This window comes from Globicephala melas, chromosome 1 (assembly GCF_963455315.2).
Source record: "Globicephala melas chromosome 1, mGloMel1.2, whole genome shotgun sequence".
In the NCBI taxonomy this organism is placed as follows: domain Eukaryota; kingdom Metazoa; phylum Chordata; class Mammalia; order Artiodactyla; family Delphinidae; genus Globicephala; species Globicephala melas.
Window position 1 is genome coordinate 31,942,227 of NC_083314.1, and position 23,074 is coordinate 31,965,300.

General features: G+C 42.4%; 1 long non-coding RNA gene across 1 annotated transcript; it reads right to left on the reverse strand.

Annotated features, from left to right (window-relative positions):
- Positions 1-1,424: 1,424 nt before the first annotated feature.
- LOC115861703 (uncharacterized) lies at positions 1,425-10,852 on the reverse strand. The gene is made up of 3 exons (XR_004042856.2): positions 10,609-10,852; positions 3,282-3,415; positions 1,425-2,511 (listed from the first exon to the last, which is right to left on the reverse strand). It is a non-coding gene; the product is annotated as an uncharacterized lncRNA (long non-coding RNA).
- Between the last annotated feature and the right edge of the window lie 12,222 nt (positions 10,853-23,074).

Genomic DNA, 23,074 nt, shown 5'->3' on the forward strand with positions numbered 1-23,074 from the left:
TGGAACTGATGACCCCGAGTTATCAAGGAAACATTAGATACACCAGTAGATACATTTCTTAATTTTAGAAAAAAATTACCGAGTGAAGGTTAAAATAACTCCTCTTAAATTTGTCATTTAAAAAAAACTCCTAACATACAATACCTCATTGCCTAAAAATGCCAGATAAATGAAGAATTCCTATGTATTCATGAATGCAGCCTAGTCTGTATATTTCTTGGCAGGTATGACCGTTACCGAGGGTGATGGCCTAGTTTGCTGGCCATGTCCTGTCTCCTAGAAAGTTGTAGTTTCTGTTGTCTTTCAGTTGGTCCATTGGATATCAGAGGTGAATTTATAAAACTATACTTCCCTTTACACTTTGTTTTGTCTTGTTTTTTTTACTTGAAGTATAGTTGATCGACAATGTTGTGTTTCAGGTGTACAGCCAAGTGATTCAGATACATATATTTCTTTTTCAGATCCTTTTCCATTATAGGTTATTACAAGGTATTGAATATAGTTGCCTGTGCTATACAGTAGGACCTTGTACTTTATCTATTTTGTATATAGTATACACTTACTTTGTGTGATTCAGGCTGGTCAGACCACATGATTATTTTCGCTTCTGATGTAATTTTTTCAGGTCCAACCTCAAATCTTTGATAATAAGATATTTTAAAATAAGTTTAGCATGTGTGTGCTCTAAATCCAACAGTAGATATTAGAGATGTGATTTTGCACTAGGTATTCCTCTCTTTTTTGTTCTTGGCCAACCAATTGAAAATTAGCTTTTACTTTCTGGTTGGTTTGCTAGATGTTTATGACTATAATAAAAATCTTAAATTTTGTCTCATATCTTAAAACACAATCTGAATTAGCAATGGATATTGTGCTATACATAGGGGCTGTGATATAAATATAGTTTCTAACTTCAAACACATATAGCCTAGAAGGGAACACAGACACATATGCAGCAATTATGGCAACTGCATTTGTTTACTAAGTGAAATAGTACTGAGATGGATAAAGTGCTAGCAAGCCTTGAACAGCCAAATCAGCTTCAAAAATAGATGTGCAGTTCTTTAAAAATCTTTTTAACATTTTTCCAGCTACATGTAGAATGTAACTTAGCATAAAAACGGTATGGGTTTTATTTTAAGTAATTTAGCATTTTGACATCCTCATAATGAATTTAAATCCAGAAGGAGGTTTCTCTCCATGATCTCTTAAAATGGTCCTTGATCATCCACAATATTTCCCATCATCACAAAGGTGGTACCAAGGGCAGGGAACTCCAACATTATTAAAGTTTCATAAAGCAAAGTCAATTTTAAGAATATAATGTCCCCAAACTGATAAAGGTCTTGACAGATAATTTCAAGGGAAGCATAAATTATTTTCTGTTTGTCAGAGGGCAAAAATATTTAGGTTGAGTTAATGAATGGTAGAGTTTTTGAGTGGAGAGTGTACTTAAAATATTACGTAGATCTGTACTGTCAACAGATGCTAGCCACGTGGCATTATTTATATTTAAAGAAATTTAAAAATAAGATTAAAAAATCAGTTCCTCAGTTGCATTTGCCATATTTCAAAGATGTTTATTAGCTCCATGTAGCTATTGAATACTGCAATGCATGGTACAGATATAGAATATTTTCATTATCACCAAAAATTCTATTGAGCAATACTAAAATTATACCCAGATGTTCACAGAGAAGGCAACCAAGTCTCAAGGAAATAATATAACTTCCCCAAGATCACACAGCTATGTGTTTAAAGAAAAACAAAATGACACAAAGGAAATAGTAACAGAGGCATTAAAGAAACCCAGTAAGTTTCTGGAACAGTCAAAGTTGGGTTTAAAAGTGCATACTTAGCTGTTAGCAGGGTTGAAGCTCTTGATGGTTGGTAAGATCTACCTGCCTGAATTTGGACATTAGCATTTTATGCAATGAATTAAAAGCAAAAAATCATTTCAACGAATGGCTACCAGCTCCATATTTTTAGCCACTGCCGTGCTTCCAGATTATGTTTATCACTTTCATGTACAGGGCACCACTGTGAAATGTGATGGTTTATCTGACCCCAGAGAAATCAAGAAATCTCGTGGGGGTTATGGCTATATTTGAAAAGGTTGATTTTTAAATGCATCATGCAGACTGGCCCTGTTTTAAAAGGGATTCCTGCCATCAAATAATCAAAATGTAAAAACTCTTCTCACCTTGCAAAAGTCAAAGATAGTCCCTGCATCTTTATTATTTCGTTGAAATCCAAATATTATTTTTCCATTCTCTAACTTGTTTTCCTCACAGTGTGATCAACTATTGCCAAGGAAGGAAAGGTTAGATTTATCAATCAAAGTTTGCTAAAGGCCCCCTAGGTAACTGAACCCTCAGGAGAAACAATCGTCATGTATTCTTTGTCTGTTGTTTCAGTATCTTCGTAAAGAGTCATTTCAATATGTTTGGTTCTGTAGCAGAGGTTCTGTGTAGTGCTTATCCTCCTCAGAGGTCCAGAGAGCCTGCGAGTCTGTGAGTAAAGATGGGTAAGGAGAGAGAGGGAAGGAGGCTAGAGAGAGGCTCAGGGCTGAGATAAGGACAGTGTTCTAAAGCCTCCTGGGGGTGAGGCTGGGGTGCACAAACACCCACAACTAATCTAGACAGAAACTGAATAATCAACGGGACGACCACTGTGAAGTCATGTGGCGACCTCTCCCTCTAGAAATAAACATTGCCCTCAGTAAGTCTCCTCCCGCCCCAGAAGAGCATTAGGAAGGTCTGGAGAGGGGGATTATTGGCAGAAATGGAAAAAGCAGGTTGAAGGAATTCGCCTGGAGCAGAGAGACCAAGAAACCCAAGCCAGTAGATGGAAGGCAGACATTTCATGGAAGTCTCCAAGCCCACGTCAAGTTCTGGGACCACCAAGTACAAGTCAAAGAGTGCTCATTTAACCCCTTTGGGCCCCCACGGGAGTGGAGGAAGGTTGGACAGAGAGGGAGAAGGGGCCATTGAAGGTACAGTATTTACTATGGGATTTAACTCCTCAAAGGCCTCCCAGTAGCTTCAGATCTGCGCAAGAATCCTTCATGTCCTGCTGGTTTGCAGTGAGTGGCTCACAGCTTTAAGGCCTCTTCTGCCAGATGGAGAACTATTTCAAACATCCTGCCTCTATTTTGTACTGTAGCAATGCAGACAGGAAACCTGACCCCATTTTCAGGTTCTAAAGAGAAATTCTAAGTACCTGAAAGACTGAGGAACATGGTGGCTTTTATTTAAGATGTGGAGATAGAGAGCACATACCTGGACTTGGGCCTGCAGCAGCACCAAGAGTTCCATTTATTTTCTCTCGCATCTCTGTTTCTCCTTTTCTCTCTGCTGGATTAGCCACGGGGACTCCAAGTTCTTCATTGTGTGGTTCTGGTACGAAGGTTCTCCTGGGAATTATAAAGCTATTCACCTTCTACATCGAGCACTTCTTATATTTTCCCCAGCAATGTAAGTCATCCTTAAGAGGAGTCAGGGTGCTAGCTTTTAAATATATTTTAGTCATCCCTTTGTACATTAAATGCTCTTTCTTGGAGACTGCTCCTGACAAGGTGTTCACCGTGCTCTCAGCTGGCCTCCTGAAGTTCTGCCCTGCCTTCCCCACCAGGTACAGTTCAGAATCTGCCCACCTCAGGGTGATGAGTTATCTTCTAGTTGCTTTATTCCTTTCCCTTTTACATTTAGAGAATATAATTTGAATACATAAACTTCTCTGTGACCACAGCTTTGTTTGCAACCCCCAGGTTTTGTTATGGCATATTTTCATTATCATTCAATTAATAAAATTCTAATTCCCATTGCGACTTTATCTTTGACCTACATAATGATCAGAAGTATGTTTTTAATATCCAACTCTTTGGTAAAATATTGGTTATATATTTTAAATTTCTTGCTTATTCAGAGTCTTGTTTTATAACCAGAATATAATCAATTTTATAAATGTGCCATGTGCCTAAAAATTTCTGCATAATATATATATTCCATCATTGTTGGTGCAGTGTTTTATGTAAATTTAGGCCAAAGTTTTTAATGATGGTATTCAGATCTTCTCTAATCTGCTGATTTCTTGTTGTGATTCTATGTTACTGATCTAGGTAATTTAGATTTTTCTATTTCTACTTAGTTTTTTGGAATTTCCCTTCATATATTGCATTGAAGTTTAGATTTATAATGTATTCCTTGTAAAGTAACAGTGGGTTTTATTATCCTGCCTTATCGCCAGTGATACTTTTTGCTTTCAAATCTACGTTAACATTAAAAAATCTTCCATTTTACTTATTGTTGTTATGACATAATTTTTGAATCCTTTCATTTTCAATCTGACTCTTGTCTCTTGTAGGTGGCATAGAATTAGGTTTTTTGTTTGTTTCAATAATCCTTGTCCTTTAATTTGAGTATTTACAGTTAATGTATTTTCTTATAGACCGTTTACTCCTTGTTTACTATTTGTCCCACCTTGTTATGTTCCTTTTGCTGTTCTTTCTTCCTTTGAGATTCCTTCAAATTCCATTTTCCCTTGTATTAGCTTGTTGTTTTTACATAAGTAGCTGTTACACATGTACCATGACTTATTAGGTCTTTTACTGCTTCTCAAGCAATGCTGAGATCTTAAATTTCTTTTACTACTTTTTCCTCTTCCATTTGTTTTAATGCATTCTAATTTTTGATATATTTTATTATTACTTTTCTGTGCAGTTAGATTTTATTTAGGTTTATCCACTTATTTATCCTTTCTGTTATACATAATTCTTTATAAAGTCCGTATTTTCATCTGTGATAATCTTCCTTCTGCCTGCGTGTCTCCCTTTATAATTTAATTCATTCAGTTCTGATGAGAACATATTTTCTAAATTTTGCTTGTCTGCAAATTTCCTTATTTCATCTTTCCTTCCAAACAACATTTTCTCTGCCTCTAGAATTCCCAATGGGCAGTTCTTTTCTTTAGCACTTAAAAAATGTTATTCCATTATTTTCTAGTATCCAGTCAGTTTCGCTGAGAAGTAGGCTGTAATCTTAATCCTATTGTTCCTTTGAAAGTAATCTATCTCTTTTTCCTCGGGCTGCTTTTAAGATGTCATGTTTTCTTTGCTATTCATAAATTGTACTGTGGTGATCTTAGGTGTGGTTTTCTTTGTATTTGTTCTTGTTGCATGTTTTTAGTGCTTATTGAATTTATGGCTCCATATATTCCTTTTAGTTTTAGAGAACTCTCAGCTGTTAACATTTGTGAAATATTGTTTTCATCCCAATCTCTCTCTCCTTTTTTCTTTGGATTCCAGTTTACACATATGATAAAAATGTTTACTGTGGCCCATATGTCTCAAATGCACTTTTGTGTACTTTTTATTCTCTTCGTTTCCCATGCTTTAGTTTTAATATTGTTACTACTCTATCTTCCAGTCCACTTACCTCTCTTTACCTGTGTCCAATCCACTACCGAGTTTTAAATTTCATATAATTTTTAATTCTATCAGTTCAACTTCAATCAGTTTATGTTTTCTAGTTGTCAAGTTAAATTCTCCACCTTGTCATCTATTTTCTTGAACTTGATAATATTTACCAAAATATGTATGAACTTTAATGTTTAGGTCATCTATGATTCTGATTCTGTTTTGTTTTTTATTCTAATTCTCCTTTTCTTGGTAGTCTTGGTGGTTCTTCAGTGAATACCAGACTTGGGATATGACAAGTTGTAGAGAATCTGAATGACATTACAGTTGCCCTTTGAACAACCTGGGTTTGAACTGCACAGATCCACTTATACATGGATTTTTTTTCAATAAGTAATACAGTACTACATGATCTGTGGTTGGTTGAATCCTCAGATTCAGAACCACAGATAAGAAGGGCCGACCATAAAGTTATATGTGGATTTTTGACTGCACAGGGAGTCAGCGTCTCTAAACCCTACATTGTTCAAGGGTCAACTGTATTTTCTTGAGGAGAGAATTTCCTATTCTTAGGTAGGGAGGAGAGGGGAAGATCACCTCAGTCACTGGACCAACTTCATACTCATTTTCCTTCTTTATAAGGTTCAATGTAGATGTTGCATCAACCTTCCTAACACACAGACACACAGACACACACACACACACACATACACATATATGTAGAGACTTCCAATGTCCTAATTCATATCATTAGTTTTCTATTGGGCCACAAATCTTTCATAGGTTCTGAACCCCAATTTTGTCTCTTCAGCATTATGAGCCAACTAAGTGTTTGCTTTGACTTCAGTTAGCTTTTGTTTGACTTCTTAGCATCTTGTCTTGTCTACCTTTTATACATGGAAAATACTGCAGGGGAACACTGTTGCTGAATCCAGCTCCATTCTCTGAATCTTTACTCTCTCTGTGATTTTGGTCCTTAAAATTCTAGCTGCCTTGTTATTTCTCAATTCCAACTCTGGTTTCCTTAGTCCTATAACATTGTCCTAAGATCTACTGGCTTTTCTACCTCTTAGGAGTCACATTTGGTTTCTCAGACTTTTGCTCTTCATCAGTAGTTTCTAAGTGACTGGGCTAGAAACCCATGTGCAGAATATTGTTCTCACTTCAGTGAGTCTCTTTCTCTATTTTACTTTCCTAGGTCATGGCTACCTCAGTAGCTTTCTAACGCTCACAGTCAAATGTTGCTTATGATTTATCTGGCCTTTCTAGTATGTTTTCCTAAGGTAAACTGATATAGTTGGAAACAGAACTTTGTACTCACTGTTTTAAAAATTCTGTTTTGTCTTTCTATGAATTCTCTTTTTGTCCCATCTTCTGTCACTTTTTCCTACCAAAAATTCCCATTCTCACAGATAGATTATTTTAAGATTAAAAATTATTATTAAGCTAATATGTTAATTTTGAAAGGAATTAATTTTGCTTTGAACAAGAACACAGATTGGTGAATAGAATACGGAAGATTCCTTAAGACCTTTTTCATCTCTAAGAGTAGTATCCAACCATCGGTACCATCATAAGTTTGTCAACTATGGAAGAAAGCAGTCTTTATAAAATCAGCATTATTCAGTAATCTCAAAAACTGCTTCACTTTCCTGCTCATGCCACCAATTTCCAAATGTTCAGTAGGAGCAGAGAATCATGGGATGGGACATGGAGAAATGGCCTGTCGTAGTAAGTATAAATATTGGAAGAATGGAATTATAAATCAAGAGGGTTTTCTATGAATATATTTGAAGTGTTTGTTCCTAAAGAACTTCTAGAATAAGACTCAAAAGCTTAACATAGAAACACCTCTTGATAAGTATGAAACTCAGTAAAATTTATCTCATAATAGTTTTTTCTTTTGTGTTATGTGATTGTCAGAGTCACACAAAACTATTTTTATCTGTACTTCACAGATCTTATTTTTACTATGGGATCAGTGACCCTACATTTTTGAAATGTGGCAAAATAGTTAAAATTGGAACATTTCCCCAAAATCCAGGACATATGACTTACATTTCTGTAGAAGGCAATACTATATTTCTGTCTAGTTCTGGGGTAAACATTTTCATACCTGCCAATCCAATTTGACTAATGTATTGTTTTTACAGTGCATTAGTGGAAATTAAATGGTAAATTCAGTCAAACAGTCATTTCATACATCAAAAAGGAAAATCAGTCAACACAACTGTCTGACTGAAATGAATGAAGAAAACAATTCAAGGCAAACAACTGTCCCAGTAGACTTGTATAAATACAGTAGTGGTGTCATGTGCAGAATTAATCTTTCCTCACCCTTAACTGGAGAACACTCTGCCAGCCAATTCAGTCACTCAAATGATACTGAATTATAATATTCCAGTTTCATTTGCTCTCAGTTACTGGTGACTGCCCTTCCTTCTCCTTCATCTGTCCATCAGTGGAGAATGTCAGAGCAGGAGAATAGTAATATTGGCATATTGTAATGTACTGTGTTGAATTCTACAGCTTCAAAATTCTTAGGCTAACTCAATGATCTTAAAGAGTCTGGTGCAGAAAGGATATGTGAATTAAATCACAGACCACTGGCTGACCCTTCCAGCACTAACATCCCTTATTCCTGGTTCTAATATATCACAGAATACTCAAGAGGAAGGTTTTGAGTGGTCAGCAGAAATATGGCTCCAAAGCAGGCACATGGAAAAGAAATGTTGTCATCTGTGATCCACTTTAAACTTGACTTTTCTTTTACTCATAAACCAGATTCAGTGTGAATTCTGTTCTGCTAAATGTTAGAATCTGTTGGAGGAGTGTGGCCAATTCTTTTGAATTTTTTTACTCTCTAAATTTTTTTTAACATCTTTATTGGAGTATAATTGCTTTACAATGGTGTGTTAGTTTCTGCTTTATAACAAAGTGAATCAGCTATACATATACATATATCCCCATATCTCCTCCCTCTTGTATCTCCCGCCCACCCTCCCTACCCCACCCCTCTAGGTGGTCACTAAGCACTGAGCTGATCTCCCTGTGCTATGTGGCTGCTTCCCACTAGTATCTATTTTACATTTGGTACTGTATATATGTCCAAGCCACTCTGTCACTTCATCCCAGCTTAACCTTCCATGTCCCCGTGTCCTCAAGTCCATTCTCTACGTCTTCGTCTTTATTCCTGTCCTGCCCCTAGGTTCTTCAAAACAATTTTTTTTTAGATTATTCCATATATCTGTGTTAGCATACGGTATTTGTTTTTCTCTTTCTGACTTACTTCACTCTGTATGACAGTCTCTAGGTCCATCCACCTCACTGCAAATAACTCAATTTCATTTCTTTTTATGGCTGAGTAATATTCCATTGTATATATGTGCCACATTTTCTTTATCATTAATCCGTCGATGGACACTTAGGTTGCTTCCATGTCCTGGCGATTGTAAATAGTGCTGCAATGAACATGGTGGTACATGTCTCTTTTCGAATTATGTTTTTTTTAGGGTATATGCCCAGTAGTGGGATTGCTGGGTCGTACGGTAGTTTTATTTTTAGTTTTTTAGGGAACCTCCATACTGTACTCCATAGTGGCTGTATCAGTGTACATTCCCACCAACAGTGCAAGAGGGTTCCCTTTTCTCCACACCCTCTCCAGTATTTATTGTTTGTAGATTTTTTTTAAATGATGGCCATTCTGACTGGTCACACAAAGAGCTTTGGCATGGTGTTCATCATATAGCTAATCCTAACATGCAGACATTTATGAGAGTTAAGTCAGGTCTTTGCCAGAGTGGGTTGCTTATTTGGGCAACTGGGTTAAATCAAGAAGGGCAAATGTAGGCTGCCAGAGTAAATAAGGAGAGGAAAAACAAAAAGAACAAGACATATCATTCATCAGTGATTTTCCCCCCAATATTCTTAGCCTCCACCTATCTCCATCTTACTGGTAACACAGGAACTAGACTGAAGAATCAGGTAAAATGTTTCTACAGAAACTGAGGTAATATAGAAAAAATAATAAAACATAAAATTGTAAATTTTCTTCCTAGGGATAATTGAGATGATACTTCAATAATAACATAAGATCAGGTGAAGTCTAAAGAAATTTTAGAAAACCTGGATAAAGTAAGAAAACATCTCTTCGCCAGCATCCGAATGTTAGAAAGACACCGAGACATGTGGGCCAAGTTCTGGAGAGAAGGGAAACACAGACGCAAGCTTGACATTTGGTGCAGCTTTTCTCCTTGGGGCATTTGCTGATTCAACTCATACAGCCTAGGAGCTGAAAAGCCAAGGAGTTCAGAAGACTCTAACCACAGAAGCCAAAGGGCAAGAGCTCAAGCTGAAGGCAACAACTAATGGAATGACAAGCTACACGTATCCTTAGTCTCACAGGGCTGGGGGAACCATTACATTTAAAGCCTAACAAATACAAGGGTAGTTGGGAATAGGGAGAATCCAAACGTTCACATGGTAATCCCAAAGGGCAACACCCGTAGAGGAAGGACAAGACAGAAATAGAGCAACCGTCACACAGACTGAAAAACGGCTTTGAATGAGCTCAAACTGAGAATGGACTAAGGTTTCCAGTCCCTATAGTAACTGTCTGCCATGGGCAAAAGGAAATCTTTTCAAGAGAACGATAACAACATCCGGAATGTGGAGGCATTTTTATAGTTTCCTAAAATAAGTTAAGCCCCATTTTAATATAAAAAATAATTGGACATACCAGGAAAAAGACTAAATGATCAAAAGCTCAAAAAAAAAAAAAAGAAAAAAGACAATATAAGTAGACACAGGAGGACAACAGTTAGTAGGCATTGGTTAAAAAACAAAACAAAACAACTATGATTAAACAAAGAAAATAGACACATGGCAAATAAGTGTATGAAAAGATGCTACACATTCCATGTCATCAGCGAATTTTAAATTAGAACAATAATGAGATACCACTACACACCTATTCAAATGTCTAAAATCCAAATACTGAAATACCAAAGTTGTTGACGATGCAGAACAACTGGAATTCTCATTTGTTGCTAGGAGGATACTTGGCAGTTTCTTACAAAACTAAACATACTTTTACCATACAGTGATCTAGTAATCATGCTCTTTGGTATTTACCCATAGGAACTGAAAAGTTATGTCCTCATAAAAACCTGCACATGCACATACACACTCACAAAAAGAGGAAAAGGGGAAAAAATCATAAATCTTGCTCTCGAAGTCCACCTCCTCAATTTGGGATGATTCGTTGTCTATTCATGTATTCCACAGATGCAGGTACATCAAGTTGATTGTGGAGATTTAATCCGCGGCTCCTGAGGCTGCTGGGAGAGATTTCCCTTTCTCTGTTCTCACAGCTCACAGGGGCTCAGCTTTGGATTTGGCCCCGCCTCTGCGTGTAGGTCGCTGGAGGGCGTCTGTTTTTTGCTCAGGCAGGACGGGGTTAAAGGAGCCGCTGATTCGGGGGCTCTGGCTCACTCAGGCCGGGGGGAGGGAGGGGCGCGGAGTGCGGGGCGAGCCTGCGGCGGCAGAGGCCGCCGTGACGTTGCACCAGCCTGAGGCGCGCCGTGCGTTCTCCCGGGGAAGTTGTCCCTGGATCCCGGGAACCTGACAGTGGCGGGCTGCACAGGCTCCCCGGAAGAGCGGTGTGGATAGTGACCTGTGCTCGCACACAGGCCCCTTGGTGGCGGCAGCAGCAGCCTTAGCGTCTCCCGCCCGTCTCTGGGGTCTGTGCTTTTAGCCACGGCTCGCGCCCGTCTCTGGGGTCCGCGTTTTTAGCCGCGGCTCGCGCCCGTCTCTGGAGTTCCTTTAAGCAGCGCTCTTAAACCCCTCTCCTCGCGCACCAGGAAACAAAGAGGGAAGAAAAAGTCTCTAGCCTCTTCGGCAGGTGCAGACTTTTCCCCGGACTCCCTCCCGGCTAGCCGGCTAGCCGTGGTGCACTAACACCTTCAGGCTGTGTACACGCCGCCAACCCCAGTCCTCTCCCTGCGCTCCGACCGAAACCCAAGCCTCAGCTCGCAGCCCCGCCCTCCCCGGCGTGTGAGCAGACAAGCCTCTCGGGCTGGTGAGTGCCGGTCGGCACTGATCCTCTGTGCAGGAATCTCCCCGCCTTGCCCTCCGCACCCCTGTTGCTGTGCTCTCCTCCGCGGCTCCGAAGCTCCCCCCTCCGCCTCCCGCAGTCTCCGCCCGCGAAGGGGCTTCCTAGTGTGTGGAAACCTTTCCTCCTTCACAGCTCCCTCCCACTGGTGCAGGTCCCGTCCCTATTCTTTTGTCTGTTTTTTCTTTTTTTCTTTTGCCCTACCCAGGTACATGGGGGAGTTTCTTGCCTTTTGGGAGGTCTGAGGTCTTCTGCCAGCATTCAGTAGGTGTTCTGTAGGAGTTGCTCCACGTGTAGATGTATTTCTGGTGTATCTGTGGGGAGGAAGTTGATCTCCGCGTCTTACTCTTCCGCCATGTTCCCCCCATATATATCTGATTTCCAGCAGGTCTTTACCCTGCCAGTTAGTAATTCAGGACTAATTAGGTGATTGCTTTCATTTATGGCAGCAGTTGGGGGGGGGGATGAAATGGCTTTGCCCCTATTCTTGTTGGAAAAATAAATTACACCCACTGTCACTTGAGATCTTATTTTTGCCCCCAATCAAACAAATTAGCGTGGTTCATTTTCCCAGCATTCACTCCTGAACAGACGGCAGTGCCCGGGAACGTGGCTTAGGGCTGCGTGGTCAGTGCAATTGTTTGGGGCTGTTTGTGCCGACAATGACAGGAGACGCCTGTCTCCCAAAAGAAGAGAGGCCCTTGTCTTACTTAGGCCAACGAGCTGCCCAGAGCGCTGCCCGCCTGGCTTCTGAGGAAGATGTACACCGCCATCTAGTGGAAATGGGGGCTCACTGCAGTGTGCTCGTTCTCCCGCTTTTCCTTCTGGCCGGTAAGGACAAGCAATAATGTTTCTTGTAAGTTCCTAAAAATAGGGAGGTCTCTTTATATCACCAGGAGTGAAATGTTTGCCTCAATGTCTGTAATGAAAGTGCAACCCCATGCTTGCACAACGTCTGTCTTGTCAGTAGCCCTCTTTCATCCCGATGTTTAGGTCCAAGACAGGATTGTCATTGTCTGAGCAATGGGTATCTCTGTGAAGCTGGGTAGTTCTCCCCTGTCACAAGTAGTGTGGGAGGAGACAGTCAGCACCTTCAGAGGCGCCTTCATCTCTGCAGCCTCGCCATCACTCCTCATATCGCCCACAGCAAGCCCGATTCCAAAGTGCACAGGGTAGAGGCGTTCGAAAGTTGGCTTGTTCAACCAGGGGCATTGCCACTTCCCAGCGGGAGCCACAAGCTCACCCACATCCTAAGACTCTTTTCAGTCTTGGCATTGAGGGGGTTCCCACTCTGTCTCCTGCCTACACACAAGTCAGTGTCTTTTTCCTTTCCGCTCATTCTACCTACATGAAGAGCACGTTGATCTCCCCAGTTTTAACACAGGAACCATGATTTTCTTGGGTTTTGTGTACAGGGGGAGAGAATGGGAGAGAGAGCAAATACATCCCAATATGGAAGGGCTTGGTGCCCTGGTTCTCAACCAGGGGCAATTTTGCACCCAGGAGACATTTGAAAGTGTCTTGGGACACTTTGGATGGTCACAGCTTAGGGGAGGCTAAAAGTCCTTCCATCACAGGACAGGCCCACAGCAAAGAAGCATCCAACCCCACCCAGCAGTCGTGCTGAGGCTGAGAAAGCCTGGTTTAGGCTCGCAGATATCGCCCTCCAGCAAGCTGGTGAGAACACTGATTGTCCTCAAATAGCCCACACTGCAGAGGCTGTGGATAGATAATGCATCCTCTCCCAAGTCAGTACGGACCGCCGTTTTTCTTCTTTTAGACTCTTCCATTTTAAACATAATTTAGCTGTCTCTTTTTGTTCCCTCTGCTCTGCTGGGAAGAGAAAGGATTGGAAAGGGGGAGGGGAAGGTGACAGAAAAGGAGGATTAGAGGCCTGACCTGTTTCTCCTGGAGAAGCTGGGCACATTCCTCTCTCACACGTGCTGTGTGACCGAGCAGGGTACAGTTAAAAGCACAATAATTTTCTTGTTATTCAAGTCAGGCATTAGTCCAGGTAATGGTGTGCTTGGTGTAGAGATGTATTTCCTTGTTAGGAGCTAAGCACAGGACTAGCTGAATTCTCCATGGAGAAATCTTGATTTGTTCAGGTCTTTCATGTTTTCTACAGAGAATGGATTATGTCTTCCTAAAGAGGCGCCTTGCTTAAAAAGCTACAAAGTATAAGAAAAGGATTTAGGGCAGAGGGGCCTGTGGTTACCTAGCTGAGGGGTACAAGGAATTTCAGAGCCAAGGATTATTTAAATCCATAAAGTTCAAAAAGTAACTGGTTTAGGGACTTACCTGGTGGTGCAGTGTTTAAGAATCCACCTGCCAGTGCAGGGGACGCGGGTTCAAGCCCTGGTCCGGGAAGATCCCACATGCCGCGGAGCAACTAAGCCCGTGTGCCACAACTACTGAGCCTGTGCTCTAGAGCCCGCGAGCCACAACTACTGAGCCCGAGTGCCACAACTACTGAAGCCCACGCGCCTAAAGCCCGTGCTCTGCAACAAGAGAAGCCACCCAATGAGAAGCCCACGAACCGCAATGAAGAGTAGCCCCCGCTCACCACAACTAGAGAAAGCCCGTGCGCAGCAACAAAGACCTAAGGCAGCCAAAAATAAAAATAAATAAATTTTTTAAAATTTATTAAAAAAAAATTGGTTTAGCACTACTGCATTAGTGCTGGCGAGTACGCTATAAAGACAAGCATGAGCTAATATTCATTTTACTTTGGCTAATTACTGCATGGATCCAGGAGAGGGAGAGGAAAGAAAACATGCCCCCTCCCTAGCAATCAGGGAGGACGTTGGTTTTGGTTTCTTTGCCTTATAGGCACGCTTATTAGTTGGGGTGCCCAGAATCCAGCCATCACAAGGGCCTTATTAGTTAAAACACGGGAAAATTGTTCTCTCAAGGCAGAACAGTGAATGCTCTGCTGTCCCAGTGACCAAGCAGAAGCCACTATTCGTTTTAACTCCATCGATTATTGTTAGCCAGAGAGGACATGACATACACAGTCCTGACTTCACCCATGTGCCTGCTGAGCCTGGGTCAGGGGCTCTCAACCCAGAGCAACTCTGCATCCCTTCCCCCAGCTCCACGCCCCCGGGACAATTGACAATTTCCGGAGGCATTTCTGCTGTCACACCTGGGGAAGGACTGCTGGCGTCCACTGGGCAGAGGCCAGGGATACTGTAGGAGTATCCCACAATGCCCAGGACAGCCCACAGCAAAGAATTATCGGACACAAAATGTCACCAGTGGCAAAGGTAAGAGGTCCTGGTCTAGACAGAGGCAATTTCCTCTCCTTGAGTAGGTGAAGGTCTTCAGAATCTCTGCTTCCTCAAATACATAATGGACAAGTCATCAGATGACCATATTTCATGCTAACTAACACGCTTTTCTTCCCCCTTTTCTACACTGGGTATTCATTCTCCCACTTCAGGAAATCGAGTGACGCTAAGAAAAACTTGCCCTGGAAGGATGGTCCGTGGGGGCGAACCGAGACCCAAGTCGGTGCCCGCCCTCTCCTTCCCCGATTCACACACACGCACCCAAGAGAGAAGACAGCGAGCTTCTCTGCAATCCCCTGGTTCGGAGTTTTCAGAAGTTTTATTCCGTTTTCTGACATTACCCACTCCTCCCTGCATGAAGCATGTTCAGCGAAGTCATTTGTCCTGCAACTTTACAGGTGTTAAGAGCCCTCAGCAGTGAGATACCCATTTCCTCCCGGAGAATGAGGACTCCCCCTGAGGGAGGTTAATGCTCAGGACAGGAGCATCCCTGGAGCTGGTGACAGCCAAGGGGCTGTGACTCAGGACTGTCCCAGGCAGGCCATCAACTCTCTGGGAGAGCCTCAAGGATGTACTTAGCCTCCGTTTACAGGAGGTGAGGAGGGCAGAGTGCTGCAGACGGGGAGCAGGGCGCCACTCCCAGACTAGACCCTAGCCGGCACCCTGCAAGAGACAGAAAACCTCTCCCCTCAGGTCCCATCAGCCCTGCTCTCCCCTTCTGTGCACCCTCTCCAAATGCCGTTTTCTGCTTTGCCCCCTCCCATTCAATCTGTTCTAGGTACAGCGGTCACGGTGATCCTGGTAAGTCCCAAGTCACATCGTGTCACTCGGAGCTCAAAACCCTTCAGAGGCTCCCATCTGGATTCGAATAAAAGCAGTCTTCTCCCTCTCTCCCCTCCCCATCCCTATCTCTCTCTGTCTCTCTCTGTCTCTCTGTCTCTCTCTGTCTCTCTCTCTCACACACACACAAAACACACAAAACACACACACACACACCGTCCCTCCCCTTCCCTCAAGCCCTTCCAGACACACTGGCACGCTGTCCCTGGCTGTTCCTAGCAGCTCCCTCCCCATAGCCTCTTGCACTTACTATTCTCTCTGCCTAGAATGTTCTTTCTCTCTGTGTCTACAGGGGCTGCTCCCTCGGATCTGTCCACATGTACCCTTCTAATTAGGGTAGCCCTCTTTCCCTTTGATGCTTTATTGTTCCCGTAACCTGCATCATCTGGTAACACGCTAAAAACTTCCATGCTTTTATCTGGGGGTCCTTCCCTACCCCACCTCTCACTCCCAGATTGCAAGGATCTTTGTATAATTTTTTCACAGCTGTCTATCTCGAGGACAAAGTACAGTGCCCAGCTCCAGCAAGCACTCAGATATTCATTGAAGAAATTAGGAAATGGACCAGGCTACTTAGCTTCAGAAGCTCTTTCATGGAAGTTCCCATCCCCTCTGTAACAGTTCTCAGCTAGTTGACTGAAGACTAGCACCCTGACAATGAGGCAGCACTAAACCGTGAACGACAAAAATATTTACTGTCTCTCCGAGGGGCACTTGTGTTTGGTGTTTTTTTTTTTTAAATAATTTTTAAAATTAATTTTTAAATTTATTTATTTATTTTTGGCTGCGTTGGGTCTTCGTTGCTGCGCGCGGGCTATCTCTAGTTGCGGCGAGCGGGGGCTACTCCTAGTTGTGGTGCGCGGGCTTCTCACTGTGGTGGCTTCTCTTGTTGCGGAGCACGGGCTCTAGGTGCATGTACTTCAGTAGTTGTGGCACACGGGCTTCAGTAGCTGTGGCTCGCAGGCTCTAGAGCACAGGCTCAGTAGTTGTGGTGCACGGGCTTAGTTGCTCCGCGGCATGTGGGAACTTCCCGGACCAGGGCTCGAACCCGTGTCCCCTGCATTGGCAGGAGGATTCTTAACCACTGTGCCACCAGGGAAGTCCATGTTTGATGTTTAATTGTAGTGAAATGCACATAAAATTGTATCATCATATCACTTATGAGTGTAGAGTTTAGAAACGTTCAGGAGATTCACGTTGGGCGGCAGCCAATCTCCAGAACTCTTTTCTTCTGGAAAAACTGGAACTCTCTGCCCTCCAGCAACCCCTACCCCCAGACCCTGGCGCCCACCATTCGACTTTCTGTGTGTATGAACTTGACCACTCTAGGTGCATCATACAAGTGGAATTGACAGCATTTGTCTTTCTGTGACTGGCAGGTTAGCATCATGTCCTCAAGATTCATCCATGTTGTAGCCTGTATCAGAACTTCCTCTTTAAGGCTGAATAATATTCTGTTGTGTATACACCCCGTTTTGCTTATCTATTCATCTGTCAGTGGGCAGTTGGGTTGCTTCCACAGTTTAGTTATTGTGAACAATGCTGCTATGAACATAGGTATACAAAGTATCTTGGAAAACCTGCTTTCAGTTATGTTGGGTATATACCCAGGAAGTGGAACTGGACCATATGGTAATCCTACTTTTAATTTTGAGGAGCCACCATGATATTTTGCACAATGGCTGTACCGTTTTACATTCTCACCAGTAGTGCACAGGGTTCCAATATCCTACATCCTCATCAGCCCTTGTTATTTTTTGTTTTCATAGTAGCCACCCTAATGTGTGTAAGGTGGTGTCTCACTGTAGTCTTGACTTGTATTTTCCTAATGATCAGTGATGCTGAGCATCTTTTGAGATGTTTATGGGCCATTTATGTATCTTCTTAGCAGAAATGTCTAATCAAGTCCTTTGCCCATTTTTTAACCAGGTTGTTTGCTTTGTGGTTGAGTTTTAGGAGTTCTCTGTACACTCTAGATATTAATCCCTTATCAGATATATGATTTCCAAACATCTCCTCTCATTCTGTGATTGCCCTTTTCCTCTGTTGATAGTGTCTTTATGCACAGATTTTCATGAAGTCCAATTTCTCTATTTCAAAAATTTTCATGAAGTCCAATTTCTCTGTTTTCCTTTCATTGCCTGTGCCTTCGGTGTCATATTCAAGAAATCATTGCCAAAATCTAATGCCATTAAACTTTGGGACACTTGTGCTTTTTCAAAGGAACTTTTAATGACAAGTTCCCCAGTTTGGGGAGTTCAGAACCCTGAAACCTAACTATAAGTGTTCCCAATGCAGAAAGTACTTAAGAACCAGAGTGCTTAATCAACATTTTTGTTGGCAAGCGAGGTTCCAAGGAGCGTGTGGAAGCACACCAGAAGTAACATGGAGGACTTTTAGGAAAGCCCTCTGCCACCTTTGTTTCCTCCCTCTTTCTCCATATATCCCTCCCATTTTTCCTTCCTTCCTTCCTTTCAGATAACATGTCTGGGGCAGGATATGGTGAAGAAAATACTTTTACCTCACTCCCCTATAACAACACTGACCGCCCCATGAGCCTTGGAGAAACAATTTGCCTAATTTGGAGAGAAAAACTCCATTCAAACCCTGCTGGGATTCAAGTTCAAATCTGTGTGACCACAAAACCCACATTCATGGACCCACTTGCCTCTATTGCTTTTTTAAGCTATAGGAATGCTGGATGAGGAATGTTGTCTGTTATTAACTAGAAAAACATGATCCTCCTTTGAGCCTTCATGCCGTTACCTATAAGATGAAAATGGACAAGCACAGCACGTTTCCAGTGTTACTTTTGAAATTTTCAGTGCGATCTTACATGAAAATGACATGAAGACACACAAGCAAACCTGCCTGATTCCCCCTTATGCCTTGACTTCTTGGCCTGTAGAGAGGTCTCCAAGACCCTCCTTGGAAGATCCAGGTTTCCACCCAGCACTGAGCTAGATGACCACGGGCTCCCTTCCAGCCCAGTGAGTCTTTGCATGACTGTTTTGGGTTTCTTTTTCCTAGACTCCCATTTCTTAGAAGTTTAAGAGGAGAGCCAATCAGAGACCTCCATTTCACCCGAGAGCTGGCATGCCATGAGGTCACCAATATTTGTTTTATGTACTGCTAAGAGATTAAGTGGCAGTATAATTTCAGAGAAAAGTTAGGTTCCCTGGAAATCAGGAACCCCAGCATCCTGCCCTTAAACACTCGAATGACCTTGAGCAATGAAAGGTCTCCAGACCTTCATTTCTCATCTTCAAATGAGAAGACAAATTGGACTACATCACTGTTTCCTAAAGTGTGGTGTGTACACCGCTGTGGAAACTAAGCAATAGGTAGAAAAAAGTTAGGTGCTTTTATCTTATGTATATATCTATATATACTTAAATAGCCTCTCAGCTCTACAGTATCTTAGCTATTATTGCTACAGCAAGGCTGAAGTCGGTGACACACACACAAGCAACACCTAATGCTAGTATACGTGGTGAAGGTATCGCACCTTCAGGAATTGTCCTTTCCACCCAAACTGTCCAGAAATATTGACACCGATGAAATGGATCGCTAGTGTGGATCCTCATATACCAAATTCCCATGAGCTTTGCTGAGAAGACCTCAGCAGTGCATCAAAGCATCCCTTTGATGCAATGTGAATAAGGTTTTAAAAAGTTATTAATGTGGTTAGTAACTGACTGCAGTTTGGGCAATCCCACGCTTGATTTCTTGGTTTCTTCCACGTCTAGCTGTCTTTGACGTGTGACGTGCTTAGAAGAAAGTCAGTGTGCTCTCTTCAGGTCAGTCTTAATCTATAACCTGTGTTATACATGTGCCTCATTAAGGACAAACTTTCTAGTTCCAGATGGGGAATTTGGAGCAGGCTCTTTTTTCTCTAAATGAATGGGGCTCTACTCCAAGAACACAGACTTCACATATATGGGTATAAACACATACATACACCAAAGTCAAGTCACTTCCTATCCCTCTATTCACTGTTTAGGCCCTGAAGGTATTGTTTACAGCCCGACACTTGGCCTGCAGGGAAGAATCTCATCCACCTGAGATCTTAGGAACAGTGCCTCCAATCCCCTCCTCTCTTTCTGTTAAATTTCTGCAAAGGTAGGAAGTACCAGAGTGATGCAGAGGTTGGCTGGAAGGTTGAGAAGAGGCCCCAAAGATGTAAGGCTTAGGATGACCCTGAAGAACAGATGGGGTTTGGGCAGTCGGCATGGAAACTAGAGAAAATTCCAACTGGGCAAGGAAGGAGTGGGCACTATAAATGGGGGACAGGGAAAAGACTGGAACACAGGGTTTGGACTGGGAAGCAAAGAGGATGCTATAAGGCAGGTTCAAGGGGTGGGTTAGAGAGAGCATGATGGCCCGCTAAATCTTTTAAGCTCCACTCTGTGCCACTCACGTGCTACAAAAGGATTTATTTCAGTGTGAGGTGAGATGTGCTACTTTAAGAATTTAACGGAACCAAAATGACCTGGGGACCAGGATGCTAGTCTACTGTTATAGGTACTGTTCTCCTGGGGCAAAAAACCAACATAAAATGGTGCATTAGTCTGCTTGGGCTGCCATAGTAAAATACTAGAGACTGGAGGCTTAAACAACAGAAATTTACTTTCTCGCGGTTCTGGAATTCTGCAGTCTAAAATCAAGGTGCCAGCAGAGTTGCTTTCTTCTGAGGCCTCTCTTCCTGGCTTGCAGACAGCTGCCTTCTCACTGAGTCCTCACATAGTCTTTACCTGTGTGTGTGCACGGACAGAGAGAGGCCGCTGATGTCTCTATCTTCTTATAAGGACACTAGTCCAATCTGATTAGGGCCTCACCATTATGACCTTATTTAACATTAATTACCTCCTTAAAGACCCTATTTCCTAATACAGTCACATTAGAGGTGAGGGCTTTAACACAGGAATTGGCGGGGGCGGGGGGATACAGTTCAGTTCCCAATAAAAGGTGTGAACTTGGACCAAAGCACGTGATCACAATGGAAATGCAAGGACAGGACAAGAGGGACTTTGGAAGGATGAAGAGAAGATATTTGTGAAGGGTAGACAGGACTCAAAGACAGCACTAATGTTACCAACCCAAGCACATGGGGGCTGGAGACGCCTTCCGGAAGAGCCCGTCGCATGGCTTTATATGCCATTACCCTCCTCCCCATCACTCTCTCCTGCAGGGTGACTCATGCATTTTCCAATGTAAGAGCAGCCAGTCTTGTATCAAACGAGAATCGTTAGGACCAAGTATAAAGAGTTTTTAGGATGGTACAATAGACTATAACTAAGGAAAATGGGATGGTATTAAATGAAGGGGATTTAGACCTCAGCAAAAAAAAAAAAAAAAAAAAGACCATAATATTGAGCTCTGTTAGACAGGATAATATTCAGTTTCCCAAAGGAAGAGCTGACACATTCATTCAGCGATCCAAAGCCAGTTTCAAAATTGCACTCAAGTGCGTTCGGCAAACCACTGTCAGAAGCTGTGAAGTCTCTTCCCTTTTTCATCTACCTCCCAAGGTACCTGAGATCCAATGTCACCGTCCAGACCATCGTAACGTCCCATCTGACTAGCAGTCGTGCTACCTCTTAATCATTTACATTAAATGTTTGTGCCATCAGAAACCTGAAGATCGTTCACAAGCTGGCTTTGATTGCACTCCCCAGCAGACCCTGAGACGAGGATTCATGCACATGTTCCCAGGGAGACTGGCAAATGGAGGGGGGAAGCAGAACAGAGACGAGATGAAGCCACACAAAGACACACACCCAGCAGGTCCTGCAGAGGGTAGTTTCACCACTCTGAAGTGCAAATGGTGCCTCAGAGCTGAGGCCAAGGAGCTGGGCTTTCCTACCCCCTCATCTACCCATCACTGGCTAAGGGCTACACCAGAGTGATTTCCAGGCACCACAGTCAACCTTCAGGCACTTCAGTTTCTCCAGGTGTTCGGACAAACTCCAGTAGCCCAAGTGCAGTTTTCCCAAAAAGAGTCCCAGGTACCTACTGTGGCAGTGAAAGCACATCAAAGCCAGTGGGAACATAAAAACTGTAAAAAGGAATTCAAGGGAATCTGGCCAAACACACACCCCCTAATTGCACAATTCTACTAAAATATAGGCAAAGGAAAAAGTCATGGATGGGCACAAAGATTTAACTGGGTATGTTTGTTGCAGTGCTGTTTTAAACGGATGTGTCAACTAGGATGCTTTTGGTTTCAAGTAACAGGAACCTCAGCTCAAATTGGGCTCAGTAAAACAGGGAGTCTGCCGGTTCACCCACTGAAAGGTTCAGTAGTAGTTCGAGTTTCCACCATGGTTCTACCTGGGCTTCTCTGCCAGTTCTCCCAGCTCTGCCTTCCTCCATGTGCAGACTTTGTTCTTAACTTGGCTTCCACGTGACTTTTTTTTTTTTAAGGGCTGCAGCTGTTAGAGGAGAGGAATTTTTTCCCCTTTTCCTAACCACAGAATACATAGAACATAGTACTGAGCTTCATTCCAGCGGAATTAACTGCAGTTCCGTGCTTGCTCCCGAACCAGTCCCTGTGGCAAAAGGGCATGGGGCCACCTTGGGTTAGTTTACACCAAGCAGGGCTGATTTGGGGTGGGGAGGGAGAAGGGAAATCCTACCCTGACCACGCAGCTGACAGGCAGCAGACAAGGGGAAGTTCTAAATAGCCACTAGAGCCAGGCAAACTGAAGATAACCTAAAATATCTGTAAACTGGACACTGGTTTTCCCATTTATCTTCATTCGGTGGAATACCACACATCCATTTAAAACACGTAACAAAACAAAAAGATGTTGAAAATATATATAGAAAGAGTAGATTATAAAACTCTTGGAAAGACATACACCCATTCATTAACAGCCATTATCTCTATGTGGTGGCATTCTGTTTGGTTTTAAGATTTTCATGTTGAAGTTTTACTTACCCATATTCATATTTTCCAAAATTTTATAATAAAATATTTTTCTTTGTAACAAGAAAAATATCCATTCCACTACCTTCATGCTTTTTAAGGGGCTGCATTTTTCTTATCTGCTTTTCCCATTAAACTTCCAAAGTAGTGTAGCATTTATTCTTTTTTTAATAAAAGAAATAGGTCCAACAAAATTACGTGACATGCCCAAGTTCTCACAGCAAGTTATTATAGGAGTTGATGTTAAAAATCAAGGAATCTCGGTTTCTATGGCAACTCTGTTCCAGTTCTCCATGTTCAGTGATTCCTTTCCCTGAGCTGATAAGGATATTCACACTCTTGACACCTTTACTCCAAACGAAATCAGCGCTGACAAAGGGACTTCTCCACTCGGCACCAAAAAGGTTCAACATTTCAAAGAAATGCCAGTTCCTTTCTTGTCACCCCAAAAGCAGTCTAGTGGACCCAGCCCTGATGAACAG